The sequence below is a fragment of the Eptatretus burgeri genome, chromosome 4, assembly GCF_056783735.1.
Source record: "Eptatretus burgeri isolate ZD-2024b chromosome 4, Ebu_testis_v1, whole genome shotgun sequence".
NCBI lineage: Eukaryota > Metazoa > Chordata > Myxini > Myxiniformes > Myxinidae > Eptatretus > Eptatretus burgeri.
The window spans coordinates 76,709,621-76,724,620 of NC_140964.1; the positions used below are offsets into that span (position 1 = coordinate 76,709,621).

At 45.0% G+C, this 15,000-nt stretch overlaps 1 long non-coding RNA gene across 1 annotated transcript in view; it reads right to left on the minus strand.

Moving 5' to 3' along the window:
- LOC147028411 (uncharacterized) overlaps positions 1–13,861 on the minus strand; it is a 36,698-nt gene extending 22,837 nt beyond the window's left edge. The window contains exons 1-2 of the long non-coding RNA XR_015057562.1: positions 13,738–13,861; positions 751–891 (exon numbers count right to left, since the gene is read on the minus strand). This is a non-coding gene — a long non-coding RNA (uncharacterized LOC147028411). The remainder of the gene's footprint in view (positions 1–750; positions 892–13,737) is intronic.
- Between the last annotated feature and the right edge of the window lie 1,139 nt (positions 13,862–15,000).

The window sequence follows — 15,000 nt, forward strand, 5'->3', positions numbered from 1 at the left end:
GAGATAATCAATGTTATTCACTTCACCTGTCAGTGGTCCTAATGTTTTGGCTCATCAGTGTATATTGTGTGTATATGTATAAACCTATATGTTCATTTTTCTTGGATGAGGATCGAATTCCAATGGTAAAGGAATATAATGTTAAGAGTTTTGGAATATGATATGAAGTTGTTGTCAGACAGACAAGTGGGGATCATAGGTTTTGAAAATGAGAGAAGAAGGTTAGAAGCCATTGATGGAAGTGAGCTACGAGATAAATTAAAGCTACGGTGTTACCATTATGGGTCTTTACCAATGCTTCTGTGGTCATCTAATGTACGGGTAGATCTGGGCTTGGTTGAAACAATCTAGAGGATAATTAGTAGTCGGTTGAGAACATGGCTTCACCAACCTTCATGGCTTCATGTACCACTGCCATCTTGTATGATAAAAGCATCCAATTGGCTAACTTTGAGAACACTAGCAAAGTTTCACTAAGAGCGCTCTGCTGACTCTCTGCTGTGAGGAAAACAGGTGGACGTTAAGGAATGGAGGTGTCATGCATTACTTTATTGAGCCAGAGTATACAGTAGGGTTAAGCACAGACATATTTTTGCAGATGCCACACATAGGAAAACAAGGCCTTGGTTGAAAAATGAACTGGTTTTGGTCACGCAGCAGAAAAAATAAAAAGCAGGAATCATGGTTAGTAAAAGAACTAACTGCTTTCTGACATCGCAACAGCAAAGCCCAAAACAATCATGCACTGGCCTTCAGAAAGATCTTGAAGCAGAAGAGAGCGAGTATTGTGAAGTAGATATTGCTGAACTGATGGACTAATGCACCACCATCGGTCTCTGCCATGACAGCACTTCAGTGTTTCACTGGGCCAATCAAAGAAGCTCTGCTGTGCTGGGAATACAACAAAGACCTTTTTGGATAAAGTAATCCAGAGGGAAAATTGTGGGTTAAATATAATCTTTTCACTTGCATTCATTGTAAGATGAAGTAGACAAGAGGTTTCATGACATCACATCAGGTCATGGCTGTTTTATTTTCTCAATATATTCTCCCCATCCCATTCTTCATTTTTGTTTCCCTTCCCCTATACACGATCCACACATCGACTCCCCAACTCACACAAGGACACACACAAGGAAAATGGATGCAGGTGGAGGCCATTCAGCTCATCATGCCTGCACCACATCAATTTATCAACACAAGATCAAAATAATTTTTTGTTGTTGTTGGTTTTGTAGGTTTTTTTGTAGTATTACATTTTTTGATTTATTTTTCTTTCCAGGGAGGGGGCATGGGAGTAGACGGTCTTGGGTAAAAAAAAACACACAACATCAACCAAACACTCCTTGGTGAGACCCCCACCAACAACACTGTACACATGCACACAATCAACCATTAATGCTCAAGCTACCTAAAAGTCCTGCTAACATCCCTATATCCCTCTATCTCCAATACTTCCCAGTACCTATCTAATTCCAATTTAAACTTTTCTACTATTTCTGCTGCCACGACCTTTCCAGGAAGACCATCCGATGCATTAACTATTCTCTGAGTGAAAGACCCCTGCCTTACTACCATCTTAACTCCTCTTTTTTACTCTCAGGCTCTGGCTACTGGTCCTATTGTTGTAGTGCCGGGTTCAGGGGCGAGGAACGACCGCCAGATGGAGCAGTTGGGCCGTCTCCCACCGAACACCCGGAATTGAAGGTCGTCACCCCGGATAACTTCGAAGTCGACGGGTCGCTTCATGGACCGTGGACGCCAATATTTCAACCGCGTAGCGTAGGGTTATTCGTCTTTAGCCAAAATACCAAAGTCACTACGCGATTTAAACTATCAGGGAAGCCACACTCTCGGCCGGCTTTGTCCGAACCAAGTCGCTGTTACCGACTCGGATCCGGCGTAACTGAGCAGGAATTACCAAAGCTGCGCCGGCCCAAATAACAATTTACGGCACAATCGGCCTCACTATAACTCAAACCCGAACCATGCGAGGCCAATGAGAGAAAGCATAGAAAACGAGCTGGTACATTGAACAAGAGGGTTTATTTTACAAATAATAATTAGGGAGGGAGACACAGAGCAGGGTTAAACCGACTAAAATGCAATGTACAATAAGCAAGGCACTTATGCAGTTCTACTTATAAGACTGGCCACACACACCCAAAAAGAAATGGCGCCAACTGGCCTTTATTCGGAACCTCCAGTCGCGGAGGATAGGCAAGCTGGGGATTAGAGTTTGGTCGGGTACCTGGCCGCCTCGTGCGGTTTTACAGACCAGCACTTGTGGAGCTCGGAGTCCGTGGAAGGGAATGGGAATCCCCAGCTCGAGCACTCCAACACAACCCACCACGGTAGGACTCGAACCCACGAACCAGAATCCAACGAGCGCAGCCAGGATCCTACGAACGACCCGACCAGCCACGGACGATGACTGATAACCAGGAGAGCCCAGCAGACCAGAAGCAAGGAATGACCAAGGAACCAAGGAACCCCCCCCCCACCCGGCTACAGCTCGTGATCCTTCTTATCCCTCCCCGTGCGGGGTGGAGGGATCCGCTCTCGGGTAACTCGCCTCCGGATTGGACAGGGCGTTTTCGGGTGTCGTGGTGGCCAGCCGCGATTGGAGGAGGGGTGTGTCGGCGTTCCTCCCCCAAGAGAGGCCCTGTTGTCTTCTCCAGTGTCGACAGGGGAGACATTCTTCTTTGATGGGGTGGAGTCAGAGCTCCGAGGCGAGGGGGCTCTTCCCACGTCCGTAGTCAGAAACACGTGCGTTATGGCGCCGTGATGTGAAGTGAAAGCTGGGCGGGTGAAGCGTTCGTTCGCCCGCAGAGTGGGAGGTCGAGTGAAGTGAGGGTTTTGTTGGCGTTGGTAGATTTAAAGATGTAAAAAAACCTGACTATAAAAGAAACCCGCAGCGCACACATGAAATTAACCCATCAGACATAGGGGAGGGATTCTAACTATCCACATATACTTAACGAGATAACTGAACTATGGGACTGCTGACTGTCTGTGTGCAAAAGGCTTCCAAATTCGTAACACTATCACTGTCTACTCTGCTGAATAATTCTTCTTCACTTCTTATATCTGTACCCTTTATTATCTTAAACATCTGTATCATATCTCCTCGTAACCGCCTCCTTTCTAGTGTATAAAGCCCTGTCTCCTTCAGCCGCTCCTCATAGCTGAGTCTAGCTAGGCCCGGAATCATTCTAGTAGCCCTGCACTGAACCCTCTCTTTGGCATCTATGTCCTTTCTAAGTTGTGGTGACCAGAACTGCACACAATATTCAATATGTGGCCTCACTAAATTCCTGTACAATGTTAACACCACCTCTTTTTTTGTTTATAAATGATCCCCCTCTGGATACAACCTAAAAGCTTATTTGCTTTACTTATCGCTGCCTGGCACTGTGCTGCCTGCTTACTTCCCGTATCTATTACCACCCCCAGATCCTTCTCCTGTGTAAGTAATAAATATATGGCCCTTAACCGAAAGAACACCCCAATCATAAGTGTTAGTATCATATCAAAGGTACAGCTGCATAATTCATACTTCTATTGTAGTTTAAAGTGAACTTGAGGGAAGGCAGAAATTTAAGGAGACCACAGGGAAGGCAGAAATTTAAGGAGACCACAGGGAATTCATTACATTGACTACAATGAGGTGGTACAAGGATGCTTGTTTCTGATGACTTCAATTCAGGTCTGTACCAACAGTATTTGGTCTTCCATTTGATTTGAAATGAATTTATTTTCATCCCAATCTGAATTCACTTTAATAACAAGTAATAAAAAAGACATCAAATGTCATAGCCCCTGTTGTTTTAGTAATCCTGCTGTTCTGGAGTTAAAGGGCTAGCCCATATATATGTACCACTAAAATTCCAGTCAGTCTACCAGTCAGCCATCTTTGATCAGATTTCAAAATAAATTGAGGGGCACTTGCATGTCATCATGTACTGTGATTGTGCCAAGTTTGAAAAAAATCAGACCATGCACGTCTGAGAAATGGTTGGGGACACATTTAAGTAACAAAATGGCGACCAGTTGGCCATCTTAGATATGATCTTGGGGGGGGAGCCGAGCACATGTAAGCCATCATTCATTATCTGTGCGCCAAGTTTGAACAACAACGGTAAATGCATGTCCGAGAAATGGTTGAGGACGTGTTCAACATCGGGGTTTTTACAACTAAAATGGCCGCCAGTCGGCCATCTTTGATCTGATCTTGAAATAAATTGATGTGCATATGTTGCATTATTCTCAAACTCCATTCTCAGACTCCAAACTCCATTCTCAAATCTCATTGTCATTCCTCATTCTCAAACTCCACTCTCAAACCTTATTTTCAAAAATCAGGATCTGATCATTTTTCAGTGATTCTTCACCATTGAGAGATGGTGCAAAAACCGATATTCGTACGATATCTTTAAAAAGTTGTGGACGGATTCGGACAAAACTTGGTGGACAGGTTGGGTGTGTGGCAAGGACGAATTGATTCAATTTTGGTGAAGATCCGAGTCCGGATCTGGATACGAGAATTATTTAATTTTTAAAGTTATACTTTACTATCGAGAGATAGAGCCAAAAACGACATAGTACTGTATAGTATTTTTGCGGTTCTGGAAACCACATGCCTCCAAGGCAAGAGCATCCATCATACAGTGGTCCCCAAACAGCTATTTCATGAATATACGTACAGTTAGACCTTTCCCTCATGTCTAATGGGTCAAACGGGACGAAGTGCGTTGTGTGGATCTCATCGTTGGGTTTGATTATATCTCTATCTTCATTCCAACTCTTTTCCTCTTATTCCTGAAATAAATCTAAGCAGGCACCGCACACAAACGGCCGCTTCTGAAAACCACAGCAACATCCTCCACGGTATGAATGTTATAGCGGAGGCAAAAGGAAAATAACCAACTAAACGATGGAAAAAACAACCTCAACAACCTCCACCGCAGGATCGTACGGGACGCACATGGTGCGCCCTTTCATCCAAATCTCCTTCTCGTAATTATATCTCTCTTCTTTTCAACCCAAATTTTTATCCAATCCTTTACTTAAATTCATGACACAAATCAGGGCCGGCACCGCACACACCACTGCCTGTGATAAATATCCGCATGCTCGATGGCGGACCTACGTGCAGCCCCGTGATTACAATCGCATTTTATCATTGCACAGAACAGGGCACGAATAGCATACATCTTCATTCGGGTCTGCGCGCTGATTACAATGGCATTTTATCATCACATTGTACGGGACGCGCATGGCGCACATCTTTGTTCGGGTCTGCGCGTTGGTTCACGACGACGTCTTAACGTCGATTCTTCGCTCACCAACATGGCCACCAATATCTCCAACGGACGGCAGACATCTTCTGGCACCTCTGTGTGGACGCAGCTGTCACCAAGTAGAGGCGTGCTGTATGGACCGGATTGCTCTGGCCGCAAAGTGTACGGATGAAGCAAGGCGATTCATATTGCGGGGTTCGGAGCGCGACGATTCCACAGCTCAGACATGTCTTGCCGAATGTAAAGTAAGGCCGCTTCCGGATATGACGGTCGGGTCGAGTAGTGGCTGGGGCCCAATGGGAGCGCCCGATTCGGGTGACGATGCATCACTTCGGGGCGGTGGCCGCCCTGCACCGCAGGGACTACAAAGGACGGATCACGAAGCCGTTCAGAGTCATCAGAGTTGTGGGAGTCGTCGTGGTGGTCATCCTCAGCTTCCTTGCCTGATTTTGGATCGATCTGTGTGTGTGCCTGCTGCACACCATCTTCTTCTTCACACACTCGTCGCTGGCTCCACCCACCCACCTGACTACGCCTCTGCCTGCCCCTCGTTGTTGGGTCCACCCATTCGCTGCTGGCTCCAACCAAAGTCCCTCCCTCACGCCTGACGGTCATGCCCATTCTCTGGATCGGCGCAGATGCTTTGCCGCACCATAGCCAGGCAGGAGATGACATGCCAACTATCAAGGAGGGATCGTTCAGCGGAGCATTCCCCGAAAACGTTCTGGATGGTGCGGTCGGTCAATCGTGCAAGGTATTATGAGACCATTAGCCTCATCTCCTCTCCTTTTTGCTCATTATCTCTTCTTCATCGGAGTGAGTGAGTGAGTGAGTGTGTGTGTGTGTGTGTGTGTGTGTGTGTGTGTGTGTGTGTGTGTGTGTGTGTGTGTGTGTGTGTGTGTCATGGCACCTGTCCTCGCTTAAGTTAAGATTGCAGAAGAATTATATCGGGATAAGTCTGCTTTTGTAAGTTGCTTGTTTTATTGGGCACCACACTTTTCTTTTTATCTCTACTTACACACAACAATAAACTATCTTCACTGTGCCACATATTTTTCCTCCGCTGCCTGTAATAAATCCTTGTGTAGAAATGTTCCCAGCTCGTTTTTGTCTTTTCTTTCATTGATCCAGCATGATCCGTATCCTAACCGAGCCGGGATTTTATTCCCAACGATCCGTTCTTTTAGCCGGTACATCCTTGGCAGTGTTGTTCGGCTGCATTTGACCTGGTTCGGACAAGGCGTACCGAGGGCGTGTCCCCTGTAATTAGGTCACATGATTATAATTATGTAACCGATTTTGACGGAGGACCTTAAGTCACGTGGTTGAGTTATTGGCATTCACTGTCGGTTAGCGACCCGCCGCATCACGGAGTTATCCGTGTGCGACGGCCTGCAATTCCGGGGTGTCTGGTGGGAACCTGAGATAGCTTCCCTCCCGAGTGGTCTTTTCACCTGACCCCCGGCTGCAACTGTATGATATTTCAAAAATGTATTGGGGCCGATATGTTCTCGTGGATCAGGCTTTACGTGGCGGAGGTATGTGCTCTTCCAAGTGCCCTTCGAGTTGGATTTAGATTGCCAAAGAACAGTGCAGACAAAGTTTATTAAATTGACAAAAAAAACGTGAAAAAGGATGTGTTTTTATTGACAGAAATGCGAAATAATGTCTGGGACTAGCTGGGCCCATACGGCATCCAGTCTAACTTTAAATGCAGCAATTGATGATACTAGAACCACATTACAAGGGAGGGCATTCCACAGGTTCACAATTCAATGGGAAAAATCTGAGTGGCGGAAATTCCTTTGCACTCGCCGTTTGAATATTTTTCATAGGATGTCCACTTCGAGCATAATCTTGTCAAAAGATGAAAAATAAATTTTGGTCAAGGTTTTCAAAACCCCACACAATCTTAAAGACCCTGATAAGATCCCCTTGGAGGCGCTGATGCTGCATGGAAAAAAAGGTTTCGGCAGGAAAGCCTGACATGGTACGGGAGGGCACGGATTCCGACAACCATCCAGGTCGCGAGCCGTGGAACACGTTCGATATTGATGATGTCGCGTTAGAGGCTAGGGGACCATGCTTGGACACAGTATTCATTTGCATGTCAGATGAAGGCCAAATTTGCTGGGATAAACACCAGTGGTGTAAGATGAGTAAAACATGTTTAATGATAAATAGCATCTACCAGGCCATTTGCACAACCTCATCACATTGCGCTGACGAGTTCAAGAGGGTGTCAAATAGAACCCTCAGGTCCTGAACTTGGGCTGCTGCTTGGATGGGAAAGGTATAGTATTCTCATATAAATCCTGTCGGGATAAAGTCGGTACATTGTCCTTATCTAAATGCAGCTGTTGGCATTTGAGAATGCTAAGATGCAGTTCTCAGAGTGCTACCCATGAAAAAATGGAGTTGAGGTCTCTTTGCATAGTCAGTGCTTCCCTCATGTTACAGAAAAGTTTCACATCATCGGCAAAGGTCAAAAAACAAAGAAATGGCAGGAAGTCAAAGTTGTATCAATCTTTTTGAAACAGGCTGCAGAGGGTCTGTGAGGTGGAAATTGTGTTGATACAAATTTTGGAAGAAAGTTTGGAAGACATCGGTGGATTTGATGGATGTAGCTAGAATGCCGGAATCTGTATGAACACAACAGGGGTCGTGCCGGAGGGAGACGTTTAATCGGATATGCACAATAAAATTCTTTTTATTGTCCTTGGCATTTACGAATCATTCCTCATGTTGTATTTCACTCTCTCTGGTCAAGGTTTTGGGTGTGCCTGCAATGCTCCCAGCTGGGCTCTGGAGGCAAATGCATGGAGACTCTCCAGTGATGGATGGTTCCTACATCTGAGAGATCTCCTGACATGACTTTGGAACCAGGGTGGCCTCAAGACTGCGATTACATGGCGGAAGAGGACAAACAGTAAGCTGGCTTCTCGCTGCAGAATGTTGGTCTTGAAAACATTCCACAACACAGAGACTGATGTATTACTAATAGGGTGAACACCCCAGTCAATAATTCATTCTGCTTCAATGATGGCTGGCTTGTCCATTTTTGTGTATCTCCTCTTGAAACTCGGCGGTGGCTAATGGTTTCATGGAGTTTCCATAGTAAAATGGATACAAACATGGTCACTAAGACCAAGGAGCGGAAGTGATGTGATGCTAGAAATGTTATAGGGATCATCTGATAAAATGAGGTAGAGAGGTGACTGCTCTGCTGCAATGCAAAAGCTCGTCAGAAAGAGAACATGTTGGAAAAGGAGATGGTTGTCACTAAATGAGAGCAGCTGAAAGTCAAATGAGGTCAGGGAAGAACATGAACCAGCTGACCAATTAATGTGTGTGGGCATTAAAGTCTCCAAGAAGAAGGTGGAGGCTAGGGATTTCGAGGACAGCATTTAGTTGTGTTATAAGCAAAGTATCAGAGTTTTTGGATGTTGAGGGGGGGGGGGAGGAGAACAGTATATACAGGTAATATGAAGTGGGCCGCAATGCCGAGGGAGTAACTGAGCCTCAGTGTCGAGTGAGGATTCTGCTGTATAGAAACGACTAGTGGGAGGCTGCAATCTGCTTCGAGAGGAACTGGCTGCTGTGTCAGTCGGCGATCGGCTTTATGAGGAGGTCATCGACAGGTTCAACCTGCGTCTAACCACGGAGCCTCTGTCCTTACTCACCTCACGGCTCGACGACATCTTGTAATCCCGTCGATCCGCCTGTGGAGCCCAACACCCCGATTTGGCCTAACCTGATGAACAGGCCAGGCCTGACTTGTATACTGGATCTTGTGAAAAGCCAGCTGGAGCATACCATAGATCTTTCGTCTTGTGCCGTCGACCTCGCGGGGTCTGAACGCGCTGAGGCTGCATGCGTGGGCGGTGCGACAAAAGGAGGACGACGCCGCCATCTTGCCACGCGGCGTGCTCGAGCTGGGTGCTCGAATCCGTTGACATCGGCTTGTCACGAGCCGCATTCGTGCCTTCATCACTTTTCCTCTCGTCAATGAGGCATCACCAAGTACTCTGTGTCTTGTCTGCATGCTGTCCGTGTCTTGTCTTCATGTTGTCTAAGGTTTATCTCGCTAGGGTTCCCTTCGAAACCCGTAGCTCCCTAGTTAAGAATGGGTTATAGATTAATTATAACATTGTCGTGAATGCTTTGCTTGTGTTGTGTTCCACGAGCTGTTAGTGGTTAGTCCACGTTAGTTAGTTAGTTAGTCCACGAACAATAAATCTGGCTGAGTTATATGAGATTTGCCGCCTTGAATTTATTCGTGCCACGCCGAGGAACGATCCGCTCAATTTGGATATAAAACCATAATGGTTACGGACTGGTAGACTCCGCTCGGTTTCTGACAAAACCAGTCTGTAACCGGGGTCTATTCCCCCAGCTGGCAAGGCACAGGTGTATTTTGGTATCGTGATCTGAGGAGCATAACCCGAGAATTGTGCCGAGCCGGCCGGCATTATAACCCCGGAGACAGCGGTGCTGTTAAGTGATGCCGAATCTTCAACATTTGGCTGTCAAGAGTAGGGTGTGATTGACATCACTCGTCTGAATCCTTAACACTGGGGTCAAGAGTCGGGTGCGAATCCTGCCACCGCTGAATCCATAACAATATGGTACTCCGTCTGGGATACTTAACTCAGCATCCCGGATGCCCGAATGACCCCACGTTTCCGTGATCACAAGGACATCTGGTGACATGTTGGTGGCAACTCCTCGAACCCTGACAATTTTGTTGCGTGCACTTGACACATTTATGAGCATGACTTGAAGGGAGGATGCCTCACCGGCTGTAGTACAGGGAGAAGATGAGGCACTACTCAATTTTATGGAATAGTCGGTGTAATGGTGGTCCTTGGAACATTATTAGTACATTGGGGAGCAAAGTTCTTCTTTGTGGGTTTGGATATACTGTTGTTAATAAGTAGAGGCTGACATTCAATGCCAGGGGGTAGTGTAGTTGAGATGGTGGTGGCAGGGTCTTTCTCAGCAGTCCTGGATATGAAATGCAGCTCTGAGGAATAGGGCAGCAGTATTGATTCTCAAACCTCATTCTCAGACTCCATTCTCAAACACTTGTTCTAAACACTTTACAGATTCAAACCATGCACAGCATTCACTTCACGAACCACACCACAAACAACATAAATCCATTAAGCAGCGCTTCACTCGAACACAACACACTCTTTAGCGCAGAAAATGCAGGTACGGCTGGGCGTTCACGTGAACATGGGATGCATTGTACAACCCTTTCCGCTCACCCTGTCCTTCCCATGCCAGCAGCCCTGCCCACCGCATTTCCCAGTCTCTTACTGCACTGCATTCAGTTATGTATTATTGTTTACCATTCCCCAAGGTTGCCGAAATGAGTGAAAATCGATGGCATAAGCACATGGGAAGCAGATGGCTCAAACATGTTTTCTTACCTTTGAAAGGGTTTTTTTTTTTAAAGAAAAGTGCAGGGAAAAGGGAAGACACTACCATAAACGCCATGAACCAAGCAAATCAGAAGACACAAAGAGGGAAATGGGGACATGCAAACTTATGTAAAATGATGAAAAATAAAGCGCGCAACCTAACCTACTCTTGGTGCCACAGAACACACTTTTACAACAAGATAAGAATGCAGGCAGGACTTCGCTATGTCTATGATACACAGGGTGGATGCAGGACTCAATGCAGCCCACTTTTGAGAACCAGGTGTGAGATGATGAGAGCCAGTGATGAAATAAGTCCAAAGATTAAGAAAGCTAAAACAGAGCATGGTGAAGTGAACTAGTGACGAACAGCGCCTCAACCAGCCCTCATGGTCCAAGCTTTGTGCTTTCCAGATGAGGCCTTCTGGTCTGCTCTCCGTCTTCTCTCCAGGCCGTTCTTCTTCCTCCTCAAAACACTTCTTTCCACTCTGTGCACGCAGAGTTCCCCTGTCTCTCCTCTATCTATGAGGCCCTTCTTCCTCTTCCTCGAGGAACAGTCACAAAGACAAAGGGAAACATCATCGCTTGTACGCTACTGAGATTTAATATTTTAACCTCCAAGATATGGGATGAAACTTTGCCACCATGGCACCCACATAACCAAGCACACACACACACACACACACACACACACACACACACACACACACACACACACACACACACACACACACACACACACACACACACACACACACACACACACACCCGTGGAGAGTCCCTAACTTGCAGAACCAAACATACCCTTATATGCACCTTTACCTTGTAGCAACTGCTGGCTGTACATCTCGTTCTGGAAACAAATTGTACCGCCGTCCACTGTAGGGCACTCGGCAAGTGGCTGAAGCACTCAAGCAAGCACTACAATTAAATGGTTGGCAAGTGATACCGATGTCCAAATGTCAAAACGATGTTCAAATTAGACAAATGAATGCTTTTTTTTACGAGTCGGAACTGCTGGTAAGTTCAATTCTGGAGCTTAAATGTTGTAATTCTGCTTAGTTTAAAAGATTCTCAAGGTTATGGCATGTGTGAAAATGAAATAAAGCCACGAATGCTGGCGTCTCCAGGCGTTTATAAGCATTGCAATGTACCCAGCGATTCGAAGCTATGATGAAGAAGCATTCGATAATGTGAGTGAGGAAAGTGAAAAAAAGACTTTATCATTATGAAATCGTTGTGGCCTGATCCAAGTCAAGGCATGGTTGCTGGCAAAAAACATGCCTGCTTCACACCCCAGCGATGTTACCCAGGATACGCGTTAAGATCTGAGAGAGTGAGGTGGTTGAGGATTCACCTGATGAAGGATATAATTGAATAAAGCCGTTAATTATCTTCAAAAGGGATGTTTTAATTAACCCAAACACCCAATTTTCACTCATCTACTTCCTTGGAGTTCCCTTAGTATGCATGCAAAGTTTTAGGCTGCTCAGTTTCATGCCTTTGGAGTTATGGAGTAGACTCCCACACTGGCGCGCATGTGTGCATACACGCACACGCACACACACACTGACATTTATTAGTGTAGATGTTTCCCATATCTCCCATATGGGCTCGCACCCAACATCCGACTCTCCTTTGTTTTGTGGAATTTTCTTTGGTGAGGACCCTGCAGAAGGTCTGTTGCTCTCACATCACACATAAAGAACATAGCCTGTTCTTTTACCGCCTTCCATACGGCCTTGTTACATGTGGTCTCTCAGCCTTCGGCACTTCCCCAGCTCTTCAAGGATGCACATGTTCTTTCGTTAACTCCCACCTGATTAGACTCCCCAAATCCAGGATTACTGGCCAACTCCATTATTCTCTCCCATTTGTGGTTCAAGGTTAAAAGCACAGCAATCCCCATGGTTTGGCATCCATGGGGAGGAGGAAATTCCTCCTGATATGAGGAAATGCTCTGCTGAGTGTGGTGAGAAAGGCCACGCCATTGTTGTGTCATCGCTGGTTCCTGCAGAGTACCCTGGGAAGTGTCGGCACTTCCCTCAAGTTCAGTGGCTGTGTTTGTCTCATCTAAGTGTGTGTGTGTGTGTGTGTGTGTGTGTGTGTGTGTGTGTGTGTGTGTGTGTGTGTGTGTGTGTGTGTGTGTGTGTGTGTGTGTGTGTGTGTGTGTGTCAGCTCCACTAGATCATGTAAAAGAAAAAAGCTCACTCCCTGCAAGGATTCAAAGTGGTGATCCACCATCATTTCATGTCATTATCCATTGCTATACTCAATCCTCTCCCTTACTAACTCCAACACTCTAACCTGCATGGTTTCTCTCTCTCTCTCTCTCTCTCTCTCTCTCTCTCTCTCTCTCTCTCTCTCTATTTCTCTCTCTCTCTCTCTCTATTTCTCTCTCTCTCTCTCTATTTCTCTCTCTCTCTATTTCTCTCTCTCTCTCTCTCTCTCTCTCTCTCTCTCTCTCTCTCTCTCTCTCTCTCTCTCTCTCTCTCTCTCTCTCTCTCTCTCTCTCTCTCTCTCTCTCTCTCTCTCTCTCTCTCTCTCTCTCTCTCTCTCTCTCTCTCTCTCTCTCTCTCTCTCTCTCTCTCTCTCTCTCTCTCTCTCTCTCTCTCTCTCTCTCTCTCTCTCTCTCTCTCTCTCTCTCTCTCTCTCTCTCTCTCTCTCTCTCTCTCTCTCTCTCTCTCTCTCTCTCTCTCTCTCTCTCTCTCTCTCTCTCTCTCTCTCTCTCTCTCTCTCTCTCTCTCTCTCTCTCTCTCTCTCTCTCTCTCTCTCTCTCTCTCTCTCTCTCTCTCTCTTTTCATTCACTTGCTTGTCGAGTCCAACTCTTGCCCCTTCAGGTGATCGGCATTGCCTTTTACCCTCTGTCATATCACTATTTCATAGTCATAGATTTTCTATGCAAAATTAAATTGCCATTCGTAAATTGCTTAGTATTTTGCTTTCCTTTGCATGATACATAATGATAGGCTTGAATTTTCTGAAGCAGGTACAGGCCTCCTCACCTGTCGGTCGAATCCAAGGGAGAGTTCAGTCAAAAAGAAAAGAAACTGACCAGGTCGAGCACCAGTTCACAGCAGGCCGGAGTAGCCGAGGAAGGCTCTGCCACAAACTCGTGAGTAATATGAGAACGCTCTGAGCCAAATGTGTTGTATTTATAGGTACACTTTACAAACATGATCACAACAGTGCCTGTGTATCACCTTAAAATACTTGCCATATTTCAGATGGGAGTTTAAAACAAAATCATTTATAAGAGCAGAAAAACACTGACCTTTATGAGAGAAAAAAGTGTTTTTCAGACAAATAACGAATATTTATGACATTTGTTTCGTAAAGAAGCATAAACAGGTAAATACTGCATTCCAAAAAACAATGTGTTTTGAAAGTCAAAGCAAAAGTTTAATTTCAAAACCTGAGCATGATTAGAACTGAAACATTATGAAAATTTTCATTTTCGATCTTTGCACGAATTAGCATGAATGCAATTATAGTTCAGCAAATTTGCCACACATGTATCAGCAAAATGTCACATCTTGCCTCTGATTGTCCGAAATGACAAGTGACATCACAAACGTGTTTCTTAGACAATGGTGTACTCATCAGATCAAGATGAAAATTGATAAATTGGTAATGGTCAGATCTAATAATTATCAGCTTTTGAAATTGACCTTTTCTTTCACATTAATGTAATATTTCCATGGCCATTGAGTTTAATCACAAAATGGGATTAAAAGATAAATCAATCACCAGGACAGTCTGCATTAATTCCAGTGTAAACCGGAGATGCAACGAATGCAAGACTAGGTCGAATCAGCGAGATCAATGGTTTTCAAACAGTCTTTCTGTTCCTGCACGAGAATAATGGTTTGGAATAAAATGCGAGCAAAACGTGCTCAGAACAAGCTATTGTGTTGAAAACACTTCCATTATTAAAGTTTATTGTGTAAAATGTGTTGTTTTGCTTAGAACAAGCCAAAATACACACTATTTGTAGAAAAACACACATTGTTTTTTTTTTTTATTACAATCGTGATTTGGAACAAATATCAGTTACAGAACAAGCTAATGTGTTGTAAAAACGCTTGTATGAGGGATATTAGACCGTTTTTACATGAATAAGTTTGATTGTTTAAAATGTGTTGTTTTGCTCAGTACAACCGAACGTACACTATTTGATGAGAAACACGCGTTTCTGCATTGGAATAGTGATTTAGAACAAAAACCAATTTCTGAACAATCAAATGTGTTGTTAGAAACATTTGTAT